This window comes from Eumetopias jubatus, unplaced genomic scaffold (genome assembly GCF_037043125.1).
Source record: "Eumetopias jubatus isolate StellerSeaLion01/CBP00866 unplaced genomic scaffold, mEumJub1_p1.0 scaffold_10, whole genome shotgun sequence".
Lineage (NCBI taxonomy): Eukaryota > Metazoa > Chordata > Mammalia > Carnivora > Otariidae > Eumetopias > Eumetopias jubatus.
This window is the reverse complement of record NW_028274816.1, coordinates 66723846-66746706: the sequence shown is the minus strand read 5'-3', so window position 1 is coordinate 66746706 and position 22861 is coordinate 66723846.

The following is a 22861-nucleotide window of genomic DNA, read 5'->3' as shown; positions in this document are numbered from 1 at the left end:
CAAATACTGTGTCATGTACCACTGCTTGAGAAAAAGTTGTGTCGAAAGTTTCTCCCTACTCAGATCTTGTTTCAGGAAGATAAAAGCGTTTTCAGTTCTTTGCCTGAAAGCATAAGGAAAAATGCAATAGGCTGAATTGTGAAGAAAAAAGTGGGTCGAATGTGACCACCACGTCACTAGTTGTCCCCTACAGAGGTGTGTGTCTGGAAATCGGAGGAAGCGTAAGGAACGTGCTATACACTTAGTTCCACAAAACAACGCTGTGGAGGGGCGGTCCTTCAACTGCCATCTCCTCTGCTAAGAAACGAACGGATTGAGGCAAAGTGTGAAAGAAAGCAGAGGGGAAGCGTGATCTACCTTACCCGCGGAACAACTTCTTACGGAGGGTTTTCTCAACGAGCACCATTCATGGGTCACGAAGATAGAAGTGTCTTCCAAAGTATGCGAGTTTTTCAGAAGAAACGCATACACGAATCTGTGCGAAACAAGTCTATATCAAACGCGACTTCGAGCTCCCATCTGGGTTGGCGAAGAATTCATAGTCACAAAATATATGTGTTGAATCCTAAACAAAGGGAGTACTATTCATTCTGAGGAAACACCACTACAGAGAAACCGTGTTTCTCCTAACATCTTCCCTGAACATGGTAGACTTTATCAGCGTAAGTGTGAAATCGCGAGGAATGTGCCCCGTGCCTGTCCCACAGACATACTTAGTGCAGAATACCTGTCCCCATTCGAATCTTGTTCTGTGAGAAGTGTTTGCAAGAGTAGTAGATAGAGCAGAAGGAAAGTGTCAAGGTTTTCATTGTGAGAAGGAAATCCATCAGGAAAGCCATACACGTAAGGATGAGAAGCACTTTAGCATGAAACGGTGAAGGCATCTTGAAAGGGCCCTGTGACGGTGCTGGAGAAAACTCTTCGGAAGTAGGCTTCCCTCAGCTGCCCTATGGTTTCAGTGAGATGAAAGTGTTTTCCGTAGTGGCTGTGAAGGCGTAAGGGACATGGCCTAGACTTAACTCTCCGTGTCGAATGTGCCTACAGTCGTGACATGAAGAACGATGTATGGAAATGGAGGATGTGAGCAAGCCTAAGGAAGATGGCATATGTTTGTTTAACTGTAAGAACAAATCTATGGTGTTGCCGTCCTTCGACTACCATCTCTTTTCCTAAGGTTGGAATCAGCTTGTTAAACGTTGTGTGCAAGGAAAGAGATGGAACGCGCGATCCTGTACAGCGAGGAACACGTTGTGCGGAGGGTTTCTCTCTTTTAAGTCCTGTGCCCTGCAGGTGGATGGGTCTTCAAATGGACGTGGGCTCACCTCAGGCCTAGTAGCCTTACACTGAACTCTGGGAAACAAGGGCACGTCAAACAGGCTTTCGTGCGAACATCTTGGTTCTTGAAGATAAAGGCCCTTGGAGATATATGTGTTGTTCTCCAAGGGAATGTTCTTATACTCCCCTCTCAAGAAACAAAGCTGCAGGGAAATAGTCTTTCCACTACCACCTATAGGGACGAAGGCGGAAGCCATTTCCAACGTTCGCCGTGAAGGCACAAATACTGTGTCATGTACCACTGCTTGAGAAAAGGTTGTGTCGAAAGTTTCTCCCTACTCAGATCTTGTTTCAGGAAGATAAAAGCGTTTTCAGTTCTTTGCCTGAAAGCGTAAGGAAAATGGAATAGGCTGAATTGTGAAGAAAATAGTGGGTCGAATATGTCCACCAAGTCACAAGTTGTCCCCTACAGAGGTGTGTGTCTGGAAATCGGAGGAAGCGTAAGGAACGTGCTATACACTTAGTTCCACAAAACAACGCTGTGGAGGGGCGGTCTTTCAACTGCCATCTCCTCTGCTAAGAAACGAACGGATTGAGGCAAAGTGTGAAAGAAAGCAGAGGGGAAGCGTGATCTACCTTACCCGCGGAACAACTTCTTACGGAGGGTTTTCTCAACGAGCACCATTCATGGTTCACGAAGATAGAAGCCTCTTCCAAAGTATGCGAGTTATGCAGAAGAAAGGCATACACGAATGTGTGCGAACCAAGTCTATCTCAAACGCGACTTCGAGCTCCCTTCTGGGTTCGTGAGGAATTCATAGTCACAAAACGTATGTGTTGAATCCTAAACAAAGGGAATACTATTCAGTCTGAAGAAACACCACTGCAGAGAAACCGTGTTTCTACTAACATCATCCCTGAACATGGTAGACTTTTCCAACGTAAGTGTGAAATCGCAAGGAATGAGCCCCGTGCCTATCCCACAGACATACTTAGTGTAGAATGTCTGTCCCCATTCGAATCTTGTTCTGGGAGAAGTGATTTCAGGAGTAGGAGAGAGAGCAGATGGAACGTATGAAGGTTTACATTGTGAGAAGGAAATCCATCAGGAAAGGCATACACGTAAGGATGAGAAACACTTTAGCATGAAAGGGTGAAGGCATCTTGAAAGGGCCCTGTGACGGTGCTGGAGAAACCTCTTCTGAAGTAGGCTTCCCTCAGCTGTCCAATGGCTTCAGTGAGATGAAAGTGCTTTCTGTAGTCGGTGTGAAGGCGTAAGGGACATGGCCTAGACTTAACTCTCTGTGTCGAATGTGCCTACAGTCGTGACATGAAGAACGATGTATGGAAATGGAGGATGTGAGCAAGCCTAAGGAAGATGGCATACGTGTGTTTAACTCTAAGAAGAAATCTATAGTGTTGCCGTCCTTCGACTACCATCTCTTTCGTAAGGTTGGAAGCAGCTTGTTAAGCGTTCTGTGCAAGGAAAGAGATGGAACGCGCGATCCTGTACAGCGAGGAACACGTTGTGCGGAGGGTTTCTCTCCTTTAAGTCCTGTGTCATGCAGGTGGACGGGTCTTCAAATGGACGTGGGCTCGCCTCAGGCCTAGTAGCCTTACACTGAACTCTGAGAAACAAGGCCACGTCAAACAGGCTTTCATGCGAACATCTTGGTTCTTGAAGATAAAGGCCCTTGGAGATATATGTGTTGTTCTCTAAGAGAAGGTTCTTATACTCACCTCTCAAGAAGCAAAACTGCAGGGAAATAGTCTTTCCACTACCACCTATAGGGACGAAGACGGAATCCATTTCCAACGTTCGCAGTGAAGGCACAAATACTGTGTCATGTACCACTGCTTGAGAAAGAAGTTATGTCGAATGTTTCTCCTACTCAGATCTTGTTTCAGGAAGCTAGAAACGTTTTCGGTTCTTTGCCTGAAAGCGTAAGGGAAATGCCATAGGCTGAATTGTGAAGAAAAATGTGGGTCGAATGTGACCACCAAGTCACAAGTTGTCCCCTATAGAGGTGTGTGTCTGGAAATCGGAGGAAGCGTAAGGAACGTGCTATACACTTAGTTCCACAAAACAACGCTGTGGAGGTGCGGTCCTTCGAGTGCCATCTCCTCTGCTAAGAAACGAACGGATTGAGGCAAAGTGTGAAAGAAAGCAGAGGGGAAGCGTGATCTCCCTTACCCGCGGAACAACTTCTTACGGAGGGTTTTCTCAACGAGCACCATTCATGGGTCACGAAGATAGAAGCGTCTTCCAAAGTATGCGAGTTATGCAGAAGAAAGGCATACACGAATCTGTGCGAAACAAGTCTATCTCAAACGCGACTTCGAGCTCCCATCTGGGTTGGCGAAGAATTCATAGTCACAAAATATATGTGTGGAATCCTAAAGAAAGGGAGTACTATTCATTCTGAGGAAACACCACTACAGAGAAACCGTGTTTCTCCTAACATCTTCCCTGAACATGGTAGACTTTACCAGCGTAAGTGTGAAATCGCGAGGAATGTGCCCCGTGCCTGTCCCACAGACATACTTAGTGCAGAATACCTGTCCCCATTCGAATCTTGTTCTGTGAGAAGTGTTTGCAAGAGTAGTAGATAGAGCAGAAGGAAAGTGTCAAGGTTTTCATTGTGAGAAGGAAATCCATCAGGAAAGCCATACACGGAAGGATGAGAAGCACTTTAGCATGAAACGGTGAAGGCATCTTGAAAGGGCCCTGTGACGGTGCTGGAGAAAACTCTTCGGAAGTAGGCTTCCCTCAGCTGTCCTATGGTTTCAGTGAGATGAAAGTGTTTTCCGTAGTGGCTGTGAAGGCGTAAGGGACATGGCCTAGACTTAACTCTCCGTGTCGAATGTGCCTACAGTCGTGACATGAAGAACGATGTATGGAAATGGAGGATGTGAGCAAGCCTAAGGAAGATGGCATATGTTTGTTTAACTGTAAGAACAAATCTATGGGGTTGCGGTCCTTCGACTACCATCTCTTTTCGTAAGGTTGGAATCAGCTTGTTAAACGTTGTGTGCAAGGAAAGAGATGGAACGCGCGATCCTGTACAGCGAGGAACACGTTGTGCGGAGGGTTTCTCTCTTTTAAGTCCTGTGCCCTGCAGGTGGATGGGTCTTCAAATGGACGTGGGCTCCCCTCAGGCCTAGTAGCCTTACACTGAACTCTGAGAAACAAGGCCACGTCAAACAGGCTTTCGTGCGAACATCTTGGTTCTTGAAGATAAAGGCCCTTGGAGATATATGTGTTGTTCTCCAAGGGAATGTTCTTATACTTCCCTCTCAAGAAACAAAGCTGCAGGGAAATAGTCTTTCCACTACCACCTATGGGACGAAGGCGGAAGCCATTTCCAACGTTCGCAGTGAAGGCACAAATACTGTGTCATGTACCACTGCTTGAGAAAAAGTTGTGTCGAAAGTTTCTCCCTACTCAGATCTTGTTTCAGGAAGATAAAAGAGTTTTCAGTTCTTTGCCTGAAAGCATAAGGAAAATGCAATAGGCTGAATTGTGAAGAAAAAAGTGGGTCGAATGTGACCACCACGTCACAAGTTGTCCCCTACAGAGGTGTGTGTCTGGAAATCGGAGGAAGCGTAAGGAACGTGCTATACACTTAGTTCCACAAAACAACGCTGTGGAGGGGCGGTCCTTCAACTGCCATCTCCTCTGCTAAGAAACGAACGGATTGAGGCAAAGTGTGAAAGAAAGCAGAGGGGAAGCGTGATCTACCTTACCCGCGGAACAACTTCTTACGGAGGGTTTTCTCAACGAGCACCATTCATGGTTCACGAAGATAGAAGCCTCTTCCAAAGTATGCGAGTTATGCAGAAGAAAGGCATACACGAATGTGTGCGAACCAAGTCTATCTCAAACGCGACTTCGAGCTCCCTTCTGGGTTCGTGAGGAATTCATAGTCACAAAACGTATGTGTTGAATCCTAAACAAAGGGAATACTATTCAGTCTGAAGAAACACCACTGCAGAGAAACCGTGTTTCTACTAACATCATCCCTGAACATGGTAGACTTTTCCAACGTAAGTGTGAAATCGCAAGGAATGAGCCCCGTGCCTATCCCACAGACATACTTAGTGTAGAATGTCTGTCCCCATTCGAATCTTGTTCTGGGAGAAGTGATTTCAGGAGTAGGAGAGAGAGCAGATGGAACGTATGAAGGTTTACATTGTGAGAAGGAAATCCATCAGGAAAGCCATACACGTAAGGATGAGAAACACTTTAGCATGAAAGGGTGAAGGCATCTTGAAAGGGCCCTGTGACGGTGCTGGAGAAACCTCTTCTGAAGTAGGCTTCCCTCAGCTGTCCAATGGCTTCAGTGAGATGAAAGTGCTTTCTGTAGTCGGTGTGAAGGCGTAAGGGACATGGCCTAGACTTAACTCTCTGTGTCGAATGTGCCTACAGTCGTGACATGAAGAACGATGTATGGAAATGGAGGATGTGAGCAAGCCTAAGGAAGATGGCATACGTGTGTTTAACTCTAAGAACAAATCTATAGTGTTGCCGTCCTTCGACTACCATCTCTTTCGTAAGGTTGGAAGCAGCTTGTTAAGCGTTCTGTGCAAGGAAAGAGATGGAACGCGCGATCCTGTACAGCGAGGAACACGTTGTGCGGAGGGTTTCTCTCCTTTAAGTCCTGTGTCATGCAGGTGGACGGGTCTTCAAATGGACGTGTGCTCGCCTCAGGCCTAGTAGCCTTACACTGAACTCTGAGAAACAAGGCCACGTCAAACAGGCTTTCATGCGAACATCTTGGTTCTTGAAGATAAAGGCCCTTGGAGATATATGTGTTGTTCTCTAAGAGAAGGTTCTTATACTCACCTCTCAAGAAGCAAAACTGCAGGGAAATAGTCTTTCCACTACCACCTATAGGGACGAAGACGGAATCCATTTCCAACGTTCGCAGTGAAGGCACAAATACTGTGTCATGTACCACTGCTTGAGAAAGAAGTTATGTCGAATGTTTCTCCCTACTCAGATCTTGTTTCAGGAAGCTAGAAACGTTTTCGGTTCTTTGCCTGAAAGCGTAAGGGAAATGCCATAGGCTGAATTGTGAAGAAAAATGTGGGTCGAATGTGACCACCAAGTCACAAGTTGTCCCCTATAGAGGTGTGTGTCTGGAAATCGGAGGAAGCGTAAGGAACGTGCTATACACTTAGTTCCACAAAACAACACTGTGGAGGTGCGGTCCTTCGAGTGCCATCTCCTCTGCTAAGAAACGAACGGATTGAGGCAAAGTGTGAAAGAAAGCAGAGGGGAAGCGTGATCTACCTTACCCGCGAACAACTTCTTACGGAGGGTTTTCTCAACGAGCACCATTCATGGGTCACGAAGATAGAAGCGTCTTCCAAAGTAGGCGAGTTATGCAGAAGAAAGGCATACACGAATCTGTGCGAAACAAGTCTATCTCAAACGCGACTTCGAGCTCCCATCTGGGCTGGCGAAGAATTCATAGTCACAAAATATATGTGTTGAATCCTAGAGAAAGGGAGTACTATTCATTCTGAGGAAACACCACTACAGAGAAACCGTGTTTCTCCTAACATCTTCCCTGAACATGGTAGACTTTACCAGCGTAAGTGTGAAATCGCGAGGAATGTGCCCCGTGCCTGTCCCACAGACATACTTAGTGTAGAATACCTGTCCCCATTCGAATCTTGTTCTGTGAGAAGTGTTTGCAAGAGTAGGAGATAGAGCAGAAGGAACGTGTCCAGGTTTTCATTGTGAGAAGGAAATCCATCAGGAAAGCCATACACGTAAGGATGAGAAGCACTTTAGCATGAAACGGTGAAGGCATCTTGAAAGGGCCCTTGTGACGGTGCTGGAGAAAACTCTTCGGAAGTAGGCTTCCCTCAGCTGTCCTATGGTTTCAGTGAGATGAAAGTGTTTTCCGTAGTGGCTGTGAAGGCGTAAGGGACATGGCCTAGACTTAACTCTCCGTGTCGAATGTGCCTACAGTCGTGACATGAAGAACGATGTATGGAAATGGAGGATGTGAGCAAGCCTAAGGAAGATGGCATATGTTTGTTTAACTGTAAGAACAAATCTATGGGGTTGCCGTCCTTCGACTACCATCTCTTTTCGTAAGGTTGGAATCAGCTTGTTAAACGTTGTGTGCAAGGAAAGAGATGGAACGCGCGATCCTGTACAGCGAGGAACACGTTGTGCGGAGGGTTTCTCTCTTTTAAGTCCTGTGCCCTGCAGGTGGATGGGTCTTCAAATGGACGTGGGCTCCCCTCAGGCCTAGTAGCCTTACACTGAACTCTGAGAAACAAGGCCACGTCAAACAGGCTTTCGTGCGAACATCTTGGTTCTTGAAGATAAAGGCCCTTGGAGATATATGTGTTGTTCTCCAAGGGAATGTTCTTATACTCCCCTCTCAAGAAACAAAGCTGCAGGGAAATAGTCTTTCCACTACCACCTATAGGGACGAAGGCGGAAGCCATTTCCAACGTTCGCAGTGAAGGCACAAATACTGTGTCATGTACCACTGCTTGAGAAAAAGTTGTGTCGAAAGTTTCTCCCTACTCAGATCTTGTTTCAGGAAGATAAAAGCGTTTTCAGTTCTTTGCCTGAAAGCGTAAGGAAAATGCAATAGGCTGAATTGTGAAGAAAAAAGTGGGTCGAATGTGACCACCACGTCACAAGTTGTCCCCTGCAGAGGTGTGTGTCTGGAAATCGGAGGAAGCGTAAGGAACGTGCTATACACTTAGTTCCACAAAACAACGCTGTGGAGGGGCGGTCCTTCAACTGCCATCTCCTCTGCTAAGAAACGAACGGATTGAGGCAAAGTGTGAAAGAAAGCAGAGGGGAAGCGTGATCTACCTTTCCCGCGGAACAACTTCTTACGGAGGGTTTTCTCAACGAGCACCATTCATGGGTCACGAAGATAGAAGTGTCTTCCAAAGTATGCGAGTTTTTCAGAAGAAACGCATACACGAATCTGTGCGAAACAAGTCTATATCAAACGCGACTTCGAGCTCCCATCTGGGTTGGCGAAGAATTCATAGTCACAAAATATATGTGTTGAATCCTAAACAAAGGGAGTACTATTCATTCTGAGGAAACACCACTACAGAGAAACCGTGTTTCTCCTAACATCTTCCCTGAACATGGTAGACTTTACCAGCGTAAGTGTGAAATCGCGAGGAATGTGCCCCGTGCCTGTCCCACAGACATCCTTAGTGTAGAATACCTGTCCCCATTCGAATCTTGTTCTGTGAGAAGTGTTTGCAAGAGTAGTAGATAGAGCAGAAGGAAAGTGTCAAGGTTTTCATTGTGAGAAGGAAATCCATCAGGAAAGCCATACACGTAAGGATGAGAAGCACTTTAGCATGAAACGGTGAAGGCATCTTGAAAGGGCCCTGTGACGGTGCTGGAGAAAACTCTTCGGAAGTAGGCTTCCCTCAGCTGCCCTATGGTTTCAGTGAGATGAAAGTGTTTTCCGTAGTGGCTGTGAAGGCGTAAGGGACATGGCCTAGACTTAACTCTCCGTGTCGAATGTGCCTACAGTCGTGACATGAAGAACGATGTATGGAAATGGAGGATGTGAGCAAGCCTAAGGAAGATGGCATATGTTTGTTTAACTGTAAGAACAAATCTATGGTGTTGCCGTCCTTCGACTACCATCTCTTTTCGTAAGGTTGGAATCAGCTTGTTAAACGTTGTGTGCAAGGAAAGAGATGGAACGCGCGATCCTGTACAGCGAGGAACACGTTGTGCGGAGGGTTTCTCTCTTTTAAGTCCTGTGCCCTGCAGGTGGATGGGTCTTCAAATGGACGTGGGCTCGCCTCAGGCCTAGTAGCCTTACACTGAACTCTGAGAAACAAGGGCACGTCAACCAGGCTTTCGTGCGAACATCTTGGTTCTTGAAGATAAAGGCCCTTGGAGATATATGTGTTGTTCTCCAAGGGAATGTTCTTATACTCCCCTCTCAAGAAACAAAGCTGCAGGGAAATAGTCTTTCCACTACCACCTATAGGGACGAAGGCAGAAGCCATTTCCAACGTTCGCCGTGAAGGCACAAATACTGTGTCATGTACCACTGCTTGAGAAAAGGTTGTGTCGAAAGTTTCTCCCTACTCAGATCTTGTTTCAGGAAGATAAAAGCGTTTTCAGTTCTTTGCCTGAAAGCGTAAGAAAAATGGAATAGGCTGAATTGTGAAGAAAAAAGTGGGTCGAATATGTCCACCAAGTCACAAGTTGTCCCCTACAGAGGTGTGTGTCTGGAAATCGGAGGAAGCGTAAGGAACGTGCTATACACTTAGTTCCACAAAACAACGCTGTGCAGGGGCGGTCCTTCAACTGCCATCTCCTCTGCTAAGAAATGAACGGTTTGAGGCAAAGTGTGAAAGAAAGCAGTGGGGAAGCGTGATCTACCTTACCCGCGGAACAACTTCTTACGGAGGGTTTTCTCAACGAGCACCATTCATGGTTCACGAAGATAGAAGCATCTTCCAAAGTATGCGAGTTATGCAGAAGAAAGGCATACACGAATGTGTGCGAACCAAGTCTATCTCAAACGCGACTTCGAGCTCCCTTCTGGGTTCGGAGGAATTCATAGTCACAAAACGTATGTGTTGAATCCTAAACAAAGGGAATACTATTCAGTCTGAAGAAACACCACTGCAGAGAAACCGTGTTTCTACTAACATCATCCCTGAACATGGTAGACTTTTCCAACGTAAGTGTGAAATCGCAAGGAATGAGCCCCGTGCCTATCCCACAGACATACTTAGTGTAGAATGTCTGTCCCCATTCGAATCTTGTTCTGGGAGAAGTGATTTCAGGAGTAGGAGAGAGAGCAGATGGAACGTATGAAGGTTCACATTGTGAGAAGGAAATCCATCAGGAAAGCCATACACGTAAGGATGAGAAACACTTTAGCATGAAAGGGTGAAGGCATCTTGAAAGGGCCCTGTGACGGTGCTGGAGAAACCTCTTCTGAAGTAGGCTTCCCTCAGCTGTCCAATGGCTTCAGTGAGATGAAAGTGCTTTCTGTAGTCGGTGTGAAGGCGTAAGGGACATGGCCTAGACTTAACTCTCTGTGTCGAATGTGCCTACAGTCGTGACATGAAGAACGATGTATGGAAATGGAGGATGTGAGCAAGCCTAAGGAAGATGGCATACGTGCGTTTAACTCTAAGAACAAATCTATAGTGTTGCCGTCCTTCGACTACCATCTCTTTCGTAAGGTTGGAAGCAGCTTGTTAAGCGTTCTGTGCAAGGAAAGAGATGGAACGCGCGATCCTGTACAGCGAGGAACACGTTGTGCGGAGGGTTTCTCTCCTTTAAGTCCTGTGTCATGCAGGTGGACGGGTCTTCAAATGGACGTGGGCTCGCCTCAGGCCTAGTAGCCTTACACTGAACTCTGAGAAACAAGGCCACGTCAAACAGGCTTTCATGCGAACATCTTGGTTCTTGAAGATAAAGGCCCTTGGAGATATATGTGTTGTTCTCTAAGAGAAGGTTCTTATACTCACCTCTCAAGAAGCAAAACTGCAGGGAAATAGTCTTTCCACTACCACCTATAGGGACGAAGACGGAATCCATTTCCAACGTTCGCAGTGAAGGCACAAATACTGTGTCATGTACCACTGCTTGAGAAAGAAGTTATGTCGAATGTTTCTCCCTACTCAGATCTTGTTTCAGGAAGCTAGAAACGTTTTCGGTTCTTTGCCTGAAAGCGTAAGGGAAATGCCATAGGCTGAATTGTGAAGAAAAATGTGGGTCGAATGTGACCACCAAGTCACAAGTTGTCCCCTATAGAGGTGTGTGTCTGGAAATCGGAGGAAGCGTAAGGAACGTGCTATACACTTAGATCCACAAAACAACGCTGTGGAGGTGCGGTCCTTCGAGTGCCATCTCCTCTGCTAAGAAACGAACGGATTGAGGCAAAGTGTGAAAGAAAGCAGAGGGGAAGCGTGATCTACCTTACCCGCGAACAACTTCTTACGGAGGGTTTTCTCAACGAGCACCATTCATGGGTCACGAAGATAGAAGCGTCTTCCAAAGTAGGCGAGTTATGCAGAAGAAAGGCATACACGAATCTGTGCGAAACAAGTCTATCTCAAACGCGACTTCGAGCTCCCATCTGGGCTGGCGAAGAATTCATAGTCACAAAATATATGTGTTGAATCCTAGAGAAAGGGAGTACTATTCATTCTGAGGAAACACCACTACAGAGAAACCGTGTTTCTCCTAACATCTTCCCTGAACATGGTAGACTTTAGCAGCGTAAGTGTGAAATCGCGAGGAATGTGCCCCGTGCCTGTCCCACAGACATACTTAGTGTAGAATACCTGTCCCCATTCGAATCTTGTTCTGTGAGAAGTGTTTGCAAGAGTAGGAGATAGAGCAGAAGGAACGTGTCCAGGTTTTCATTGTGAGAAGGAAATCCATCAGGAAAGCCATACACGTAAGGATGAGAAGCACTTTAGCATGAAACGGTGAAGGCATCTTGAAAGGGCCCTTGTGACGGTGCTGGAGAAAACTCTTCGGAAGTAGGCTTCCCTCAGCTGTCCTATGGTTTCAGTGAGATGAAAGTGTTTTCCGTAGTGGCTGTGAAGGCGTAAGGGACATGGCCTAGACTTAACTCTCCGTGTCGAATGTGCCTACAGTCGTGACATGAAGAACGATGTATGGAAATGGAGGATGTGAGCAAGCCTAAGGAAGATGGCATATGTTTGTTTAACTGTAAGAACAAATCTATGGGGTTGCCGTCCTTCGACTACCATCTCTTTTCGTAAGGTTGGAATCAGCTTGTTAAACGTTGTGTGCAAGGAAAGAGATGGAACGCGCGATCCTGTACAGCGAGGAACACGTTGTGCGGAGGGTTTCTCTCTTTTAAGTCCTGTGCCCTGCAGGTGGATGGGTCTTCAAATGGACGTGGGCTCCCCTCAGGCCTAGTAGCCTTACACTGAACTCTGAGAAACAAGGCCACGTCAAACAGGCTTTCGTGCGAACATCTTGGTTCTTGAAGATAAAGGCCCTTGGAGATATATGTGTTGTTCTCCAAGGGAATGTTCTTATACTCCCCTCTCAAGAAACAAAGCTGCAGGGAAATAGTCTTTCCACTACCACCTATAGGGACGAAGGCGGAAGCCATTTCCAACGTTCGCAGTGAAGGCACAAATACTGTGTCATGTACCACTGCTTGAGAGAAAGTTGTGTCGAAAGTTTCTCCCTACTCAGATCTTGTTTCAGGAAGATAAAAGCGTTTTCAGTTCTTTGCCTGAAAGCGTAAGGAAAATGCAATAGGCTGAATTGTGAAGAAAAAAGTGGGTCGAATGTGACCACCACGTCACAAGTTGTCCCCTGCAGAGGTGTGTGTCTGGAAATCGGAGGAAGCGTAAGGAACGTGCTATACACTTAGTTCCACAAAACAACGCTGTGGAGGGGCGGTCCTTCAACTGCCATCTCCTCTGCTAAGAAACGAACGGATTGAGGCAAAGTGTGAAAGAAAGCAGAGGGGAAGCGTGATCTACCTTTCCCGCGGAACAACTTCTTACGGAGGGTTTTCTCAACGAGCACCATTCATGGTTCACGAAGATAGAAGCCTCTTCCAAAGTATGCGAGTTATGCAGAAGAAAGGCATACACGAATGTGTGCGAACCAAGTCTATCTCAAACGCGACTTCGAGCTCCCTTCTGGGTTCGTGAGGAATTCATAGTCACAAAACGTATGTGTTGAATCCTAAACAAAGGGAATACTATTCAGTCTGAAGAAACACCACTGCAGAGAAACCGTGTTTCTACTAACATCATCCCTGAACATGGTAGACTTTTCCAACGTAAGTGTGAAATCGCAAGGAATGAGCCCCGTGCCTATCCCACAGATATACTTAGTGTAGAATGTCTGTCCCCATTCGAATCTTGTTCTGGGAGAAGTGATTTCAGGAGTAGGAGAGAGAGCAGATGGAACGTATGATGGTTTACATTGTGAGAAAGAAATCCATCAGGAAAGCCATACACGTAAGGATGAGAAACACTTTAGCATGAAAGGGTGAAGGCATCTTGAAAGGGCCCTGTGACGGTGCTGGAGAAACCTCTTCTGAAGTAGGCTTCCCTCAGCTGTCCAATGGCTTCAGTGAGATGAAAGTGCTTTCTGTAGTCGGTGTGAAGGCGTAAGGGACATGGCCTAGACTTAACTCTCTGTGTCGAATGTGCCCACAGTCGTGACATGAAGAACGATGTATGGAAATGGAGGATGTGAGCAAGCCTAAGGAAGATGGCATACGTGTGTTTAACTCTAAGAACAAATCTATAGTGTTGCCGTCCTTCGACTACCATCTCTTCCGTAAGGTTGGAAGCAGCTTGTTAAGCGTTCTGTGCAAGGAAAGAGATGGAACGCGCGATCCTGTACAGCGAGGAACACGTTGTGCGGAGGGTTTCTCTCTTTTAAGTCCGGTGCCCTGCAGGTGGATGGGTCTTCAAATGGACGTGGGCTCGCCTCAGGCCTAGTAGCCTTACACTGAACTCTGAGAAACAAGGGCACGTCAACCAGGCTTTCGTGCGAACATCTTGGTTCTTGAAGATAAAGGCCCTTGGAGATATATGTGTTGTTCTCCAAGGGAATGTTCTTATACTCCCCTCTCAAGAAACAAAGCTGCAGGGAAATAGTCTTTCCACTACCACCTATAGGGATGAAGGCGGAAGCCATTTCCAACGTTCGCAGTGAAGGCACAAATACTGTGTCATGTACCACTGCTTGAGAGAAAGTTGTGTCGAAAGTTTCTCCCTACTCAGATCTTGTTTCAGGAAGATAAAAGCGTTTTCAGTTCTTTGCCTGAAAGCGTAAGGAAAATGCAATAGGCTGAATTGTGAAGAAAGAAGTGGGTCGAATGTGACCACCACGTCACAAGTTGTCCCCTACAGAGGTGTGTGTCTGGAAATCGGAGGAAGCGTAAGGAACGTGCTATACACTTAGTTCCACAAAACAACGCTGTGGAGGGGCGGTCCTTCGACTGCCATCTCTTCTGCTAAGAAACGAACGGATTGAGGCAAAGTGTGAAAGAAAGCAGAGGGGAAGCGTGATCTAACTTACCGGCGGAACAACTTCTTACGGAGGGTTTTCTCAACGAGCACCATTCATGGGTCACGAAGAGAGAAGCCTCTTCCAAAGTATGCGAGTTATGCAGAAGAAAGGCATACACGAATCTGTGCGAAACAAGTCTATCTCAAACGCGACTTCGAGCTCCCATCTGGGTTGGCGAAGAATTCATAGTCACAAAATATATGTGTTGAATCCTAAAGAAAGGGAGTACTATTCATTCTGAGGAAACACCACTACAGAGAAACCGTGTTTCTCCTAACATCTTCCCTGAACATGGTAGACTTTACCAGCGTAAGTGTGAAATCGCGAGGAATGTGCCCCGTGCCTGTCCCACAGACATACTTAGTGTAGAATACCTGTCCCCATTCGAATCTTGTTCTGTGAGAAGTGTTTGCAAGAGTAGTAGATAGAGCAGAAGGAAAGTGTCAAGGTTTTCATTGTGAGAAGGAAATCCATCAGGAAAGCCATACACGTAAGGATGAGAAGCACTTTAGCATGAAACGGTGAAGGCATCTTGAAAGGGCCCTGTGACGGTGCTGGAGAAAACTCTTCGGAAGTAGGCTTCCCTCAGCTGCCCTATGGTTTCAGTGAGATGAAAGTGTTTTCCGTAGTGGCTGTGAAGGCGTAAGGGACATGGCCTAGACTTAACTCTCCGTGTCGAATGTGCCTACAGTCGTGACATGAAGAACGATGTATGGAAATGGAGGATGTGAGCAAGCCTAAGGAAGATGGCATATGTTTGTTTAACTGTAAGAACAAATCTATGGAGTTGCCGTCCTTCGACTACCATCTCTTTTCGTAAGGTTGGAATCAGCTTGTTAAACGTTGTGTGCACGGAAAGAGATGGAACGCGCGATCCTGTACAGCGAGGAACACGTTGTGCGGAGGGTTTCTCTCTTTTAAGTCCTGTGCCCTGCAGGTGGATGGGTCTTCAAATGGACGTGGGCTCGCCTCAGGCCTAGTAGCCTTACACTGAACTCTGAGAAACAAGGGCACGTCAACCAGGCTTTCGTGCGAACATCTTGGTTCTTGAAGATAAAGGCCCTTGGAGATATATGTGTTGTTCTCCAAGGGAAAGTTCTTATACTCCCCTCTCAAGAAACAAAGCTGCAGGGAAATAGTCTTTCCACTACCACCTATAGGGACGAAGGCGGAAGCCATTTCCAACGTTCGCCGTGAAGGCACAAATACTGTGTCATGTACCACTGCTTGAGAAAAAGTTGTGTCGAAAGTTTCTCCCTACTCAGATCTTGTTTCAGGAAGATAAAAGCGTTTTCAGTTCTTTGCCTGAAAGCGTAAGGAAAATGGAATAGGCTGAATTGTGAAGAAAAAAGTGGGTCGAATATGTCCACCAAGTCACAAGTTGTCCCCTACAGAGGTGTGTGTCTGGAAATCGGAGGAAGCGTAAGGAACGTGCTATACACTTAGTTCCACAAAACAACGCTGTGGAGGGGCGGTCCTTCAACTGCCATCTCCTCTGCTAAGAAACGAACGGATTGAGGCAAAGTGTGAAAGAAAGCAGAGGGGAAGCGTGATCTACCTTACCCGCGGAACAACTTCTTACGGAGGGTTTTCTCAACGAGCACCATTCATGGTTCACGAAGATAGAAGCCTCTTCCAAAGTATGCGAGTTATGCAGAAGAAAGGCATACACGAATGTGTGCGAACCAAGTCTATCTCAAACGCGACTTCGAGCTCCCTTCTGGGTTCGTGAGGAATTCATAGTCACAAAACGTATGTGTTGAATCCTAAACAAAGGGAATACTATTCAGTCTGAAGAAACACCACTGCAGAGAAACCGTGTTTCTACTAACATCATCCCTGAACATGGTAGACTTTTCCAACGTAAGTGTGAAATCGCAAGGAATGAGCCCCGTGCCTATCCCACAGACATACTTAGTGTAGAATGTCTGTCCCCATTCGAATCTTGTTCTGGGAGAAGTGATTTCAGGAGTAGGAGAGAGAGCAGATGGAACGTATGAAGGTTCACATTGTGAGAAGGAAATCCATCAGGAAAGCCATACACGTAAGGATGAGAAACACTTTAGCATGAAAGGGTGAAGGCATCTTGAAAGGGCCCTGTGACGGTGCTGGAGAAACCTCTTCTGAAGTAGGCTTCCCTCAGCTGTCCAATGGCTTCAGTGAGATGAAAGTGCTTTCTGTAGTCGGTGTGAAGGCGTAAGGGACATGGCCTAGACTTAACTCTCTGTGTCGAATGTGCCTACAGTCGTGACATGAAGAACGATGTATGGAAATGGAGGATGTGAGCAAGCCTAAGGAAGATGGCATACGTGTGTTTAACTCTAAGAACAAATCTATAGTGTTGCCGTCCTTCGACTACCATCTCTTTCGTAAGGTTGGAAGCAGCTTGTTAAGCGTTCTGTGCAAGGAAAGAGATGGAACGCGCGATCCTGTACAGCGAGGAACACGTTGTGCGGAGGGTTTCTCCCTTTTAAGTCCGGTGCCCTGCAGGTGGATGGGTCTTCAAATGGACGTGGGCTCCCCTCAGGCCTAGTAGCCTTACACTGAACTCTGAGAAACAAGGCCACGTCAAACAGGCTTTCGTGCGAACATCTTGGTTCTTGAAGATAAGGCCCTTGGAGATATATGTGTTGTTCTCCAAGGGAATGTTCTTATACTCCCCTCTCAAGAAACAAAGCTGCAGGGAAATAGTCTTTCCACTACCACCTATAGGGACGAAGGCGGAAGCCATTTCCAACGTTCGCAGTGAAGGCACAAATACTGTGTCATGTACCACTGCTTGAGAAAAAGTTGTGTCGAAAGTTTCTCCCTACTCAGATCTTGTTTCAGGAAGATAAAAGCGTTTTCAGTTCTTTGCCTGAAAGCGTAAGGAAAATGCAATAGGCTGAATTGTGAAGAAAAATTGGGTCGAATGTGACCACCACGTCACAAGTTGTCCCCTACAGAGGTGTGTGTCTGGAAATCGGAGGAAGCGTAAGGAACGTGCTATACACTTAGTTCCACAAAACAACGCTGTGGAGGGGCGGTCCTTCAACTGCCATCTCCTCTGCTAAGAAACGAACGGATTGAGGCAAAGTGTGAAAGAAAGCAGAGGGGAAGCGTGATCTACCTTACCCGCGGAACAACTTCTTACGGAGGGTTTTCTCAACGAGCACCACTCATGGGTCACGAAGATAGAAGTGTCTTCCAAAGTATGCGAGTTTTTCAGAAGAAACGCATACACGAATCTGTGCGAAACAAGTCTATATCAAACGCGACTTCGAGCTCCCATCTGGGTTGGCGAGGAATTCATAGTCACAAAATATATGTGTTGAATCCTAAACAAAGGGAGTACTATTCATTCTGAGGAAACACCACTACAGAGAAACCGTGTTTCTCCTAACATCTTCCCTGAACATGGTAGACTTTACCAGCGTAAGTGTGAAATCGCGAGGAATGTGCCCCGTGCCTGTCCCACAGACATCCTTAGTGTAGAATACCTGTCCCCATTGGAATCTTGTTCTGTGAGAAGTGTTTGCAAGAGTAGTAGATAGAGCAGAAGGAAAGTGTCAAGGTTTTCATTGTGAGACGGAAATCCATCAGGAAAGCCATACAGTAAGGATGAGAAGCACTTTAGCATGAAACGGTGAAGGCATCTTGAAAGGGCCCTGTGACGGTGCTGGAGAAAACTCTTCGGAAGTAGGCTTCCCTCAGCTGCCCTATGGTTTCAGTGAGATGAAAGTGTTTTCCGTAGTGGCTGTGAAGGCGTAAGGGACATGGCCTAGACTTAACTCTCCGTGTCGAATGTGCCTACAGTCGTGACATGAAGAACGATGTATGGAAATGGAGGATGTGAGCAAGCCTAAGGAAGATGGCATATGTTTGTTTAACTGTAAGAACAAATCTATGGTGTTGCCGTCCTTCGACTACCATCTCTTTTCGTAAGGTTGGAATCAGCTTGTTAAACGTTGTGTGCAAGGAAAGAGATGGAACGCGCGATCCTGTACAGCGAGGAACACGTTGTGCGGAGGGTTTCTCTCTTTTAAGTCCTGTGCCCTGCAGGTGGATGGGTCTTCAAATGGACGTGGGCTCGCCTCAGGCCTAGTAGCCTTACACTGAACTCTGAGAAACAAGGCCACGTCAAACAGGCTTTCGTGCGAACATCTTGGTTCTTGAAGATAAAGGCCCTTGGAGATATATGTGTTGTTCTCCAAGGGAATGTTCTTATACTCCCCTCTCAAGAAACAAAGCTGCAGGGAAATAGTCTTTCCACTACCACCTATAGGGACGAAGGCGGAAGCCATTTCCAACGTTCGCCGTGAAGGCACAAATACTGTGTCATGTACCACTGCTTGAGAAAAGGTTGTGTCGAAAGTTTCTCCCTACTCAGATCTTGTTTCAGGAAGATAAAAACGTTTTCAGTTCTTTGCCTGAAAGCGTAAGGAAAATGGAATAGGCTGAATTGTGAAGAAAAAAGTGGGTCGAATATGTCCACCAAGTCACAAGTTGTCCCCTACAGAGGTGTGTGTCTGGAAATCGGAGGAAGCGTAAGGAACGTGCTATACACTTAGTTCCACAAAACAACGCTGTGAAGGTGCGGTCCTTCGAGTGCCATCTCCTCTGCTAAGAAACGAACGGATTGAGGCAAAGTGTGAAAGAAAGCAGAGGGGAAGCGTGATCTACCTTACCCGCGGAACAACTTCTTACGGAGGGTTTTCTCAACGAGCACCATTCATGGTTCACGAAGATAGAAGCCTCTTCCAAAGTATGCGAGTTATGCAGAAGAAAGGCATACACGAATGTGTGCGAACCAAGTCTATCTCAAACGCGACTTCGAGCTCCCTTCTGGGTTCGTGAGGAATTCATAGTCACAAAACGTATGTGTTGAATCCTAAACAAAGGGAATACTATTCAGTCTGAAGAAACACCACTGCAGAGAAACCGTGTTTCTACTAACATCATCCCTGAACATGGTAGACTTTTCCAACGTAAGTGTGAAATCGCAAGGAATGAGCCCCGTGCCTATCCCACAGACATACTTAGTGTAGAATGTCTGTCCCCATTCGAATCTTGTTCTGGGAGAAGTGATTTCAGGAGTAGGAGAGAGAGCAGATGGAACGTATGAAGGTTCACATTGTGAGAAGGAAATCCATCAGGAAAGCCATACACGTAAGGATGAGAAACACTTTAGCATGAAAGGGTGAAGGCATCTTGAAAGGGCCCTGTGACGGTGCTGGAGAAACCTCTTCTGAAGTAGGCTTCCCTCAGCTGTCCAATGGCTTCAGTGAGATGAAAGTGCTTTCTGTAGTCGGTGTGAAGGCGTAAGGGACATGGCCTAGACTTAACTCTCTGTGTCGAATGTGCCTACAGTCGTGACATGAAGAACGATGTATGGAAATGGAGGATGTGAGCAAGCCTAAGGAAGATGGCATACGTGTGTTTAACTCTAAGAACAAATCTATAGTGTTGCCGTCCTTCGACTACCATCTCTTTCGTAAGGTTGGAAGCAGCTTGTTAAGCGTTCTGTGCAAGGAAAGAGATGGAACGCGCGATCCTGTACAGCGAGGAACACGTTGTGCGGAGGGTTTCTCCCTTTTAAGTCCGGTGCCCTGCAGGTGGATGGGTCTTCAAATGGACGTGGGCTCCCCTCAGGCCTAGTAGCCTTACACTGAACTCTGAGAAACAAGGCCACGTCAAACAGGCTTTCGTGCGAACATCTTGGTTCTTGAAGATAAGGCCCTTGGAGATATATGTGTTGTTCTCCAAGGGAATGTTCTTATACTCCCCTCTCAAGAAACAAAGCTGCAGGGAAATAGTCTTTCCACTACCACCTATAGGGACGAAGGCGGAAGCCATTTCCAACGTTCGCAGTGAAGGCACAAATACTGTGTCATGTACCACTGCTTGAGAAAAAGTTGTGTCGAAAGTTTCTCCCTACTCAGATCTTGTTTCAGGAAGATAAAAGCGTTTTCAGTTCTTTGCCTGAAAGCGTAAGGAAAATGCAATAGGCTGAATTGTGAAGAAAAAAGTGGGTCGAATGTGACCACCACGTCACAAGTTGTCCCCTACAGAGGTGTGTGTCTGGAAATCGGAGGAAGCGTAAGGAACGTGCTATACACTTAGTTCCACAAAACAACGCTGTGGAGGGGCGGTCCTTCAACTGCCATCTCCTCTGCTAAGAAACGAACGGATTGAGGCAAAGTGTGAAAGAAAGCAGAGGGGAAGCGTGATCTACCTTACCCGCGGAACAACTTCTTACGGAGGGTTTTCTCAACGAGCACCATTCATGGGTCACGAAGATAGAAGTGTCTTCCAAAGTATGCGAGTTTTTCAGAAGAAACGCATACACGAATCTGTGCGAAACAAGTCTATATCAAACGCGACTTCGAGCTCCCATCTGGGTTGGCGAAGAATTCATAGTCACAAAATATATGTGTTGAATCCTAAACAAAGGGAGTACTATTCATTCTGAGGAAACACCACTACAGAGAAACCGTGTTTCTCCTAACATCTTCCCTGAACATGGTAGACTTTACCAGCGTAAGTGTGAAATCGCGAGGAATGTGCCCCGTGCCTGTCCCACAGACATCCTTAGTGTAGAATACCTGTCCCCATTCGAATCTTGTTCTGTGAGAAGTGTTTGCAAGAGTAGGAGATAGAGCAGAAGGAACGTGTCCAGGTTTTCATTGTGAGAAGGAAATCCATCAGGAAAGCCATACACGTAAGGATGAGAAGCACTTTAGCATGAAACGGTGAAGGCATCTTGAAAGGGCCCGGTGACGGTGCTGGAGAAAACTCTTCGGAAGTAGGCTTCCCTCAGCTGTCCTATGGTCTCAGTGAGATGAAAGTGTTTTCCGTAGTGGCTGTGAAGGCGTAAGGGACATGGCCTAGACTTAACTCTCCGTGTCGAATGTGCCTACAGTCGTGACATGAAGAACGATGTATGGAAATGGAGGATGTGAGCAAGCCTAAGGAAGATGGCATATGTTTGTTTAACTGTAAGAACAAATCTATGGGGTTGCCGTCCTTCGACTACCATCTCTTTTCGTAAGGTTGGAATCAGCTTGTTAAACTTTGTGTGCAAGGAAAGAGATGGAACGCGCGATCCTGTACAGCGAGGAACACGTTGTGCGGAGGGTTTCTCTCTTTTAAGTCCGGTGCCCTGCAGGTGGATGGGTCTTCAAATGGACGTGGGCTCCCCTCAGGCCTAGTAGCCTTACACTGAACTCTGAGAAACAAGGCCACGTCAAACAGGCTTTCGTGCGAACATCTTGGTTCTTGAAGATAAAGGCCCTTGGAGATATATGTGTTGTTCTCCAAGGGAATGTTCTTATACTCCCCTCTCAAGAAACAAAGCTGCAGGGAAATAGTCTTTCCACTACCACCTATAGGGACGAAGGCGGAAGCCATTTCCAACGTTCGCAGTGAAGGCACAAATACTGTGTCATGTACCACTGCTTGAGAAAAAGTTGTGTCGAAAGTTTCTCCCTACTCAGATCTTGTTTCAGGAAGATAAAAGCGTTTTCAGTTCTTTGCCTGAAAGCGTAAGGAAAATGCAATAGGCTGAATTGTGAAGAAAAATTGGGTCGAATGTGACCACCACGTCACAAGTTGTCCCCTACAGAGGTGTGTGTCTGGAAATCGGAGGAAGCGTAAGGAACGTGCTATACACTTAGTTCCACAAAACAACGCTGTGGAGGGGCGGTCCTTCAACTGCCATCTCCTCTGCTAAGAAACGAACGGATTGAGGCAAAGTGTGAAAGAAAGCAGAGGGGAAGCGTGATCTACCTTACCCGCGGAACAACTTCTTACGGAGGGTTTTCTCAACGAGCACCATTCATGGGTCACGAAGATAGAAGTGTCTTCCAAAGTATGCGAGTTTTTCAGAAGAAACGCATACACGAATCTGTGCGAAACAAGTCTATATCAAACGCGACTTCGAGCTCCCATCTGGGTTGGCGAGGAATTCATAGTCACAAAATATATGTGTTGAATCCTAAACAAAGGGAGTACTATTCATTCTGAGGAAACACCACTACAGAGAAACCGTGTTTCTCCTAACATCTTCCCTGAACATGGTAGACTTTACCAGCGTAAGTGTGAAATCGCGAGGAATGTGCCCCGTGCCTGTCCCACAGACATCCTTAGTGTAGAATACCTGTCCCCATTGGAATCTTGTTCTGTGAGAAGTGTTTGCAAGAGTAGTAGATAGAGCAGAAGGAAAGTGTCAAGGTTTTCATTGTGAGACGGAAATCCATCAGGAAAGCCATACAGTAAGGATGAGAAGCACTTTAGCATGAAACGGTGAAGGCATCTTGAAAGGGCCCAGTGACGGTGCTGGAGAAAACTCTTCGGAAGTAGGCTTCCCTCAGCTGCCCTATGGTTTCAGTGAGATGAAAGTGTTTTCCGTAGTGGCTGTGAAGGCGTAAGGGACATGGCCTAGACTTAACTCTCCGTGTCGAATGTGCCTAGAGTCGTGACATGAAGAACGATGTATGGAAATGGAGGATGTGAGCAAGCCTAAGGAAGATGGCATATGTTTGTTTA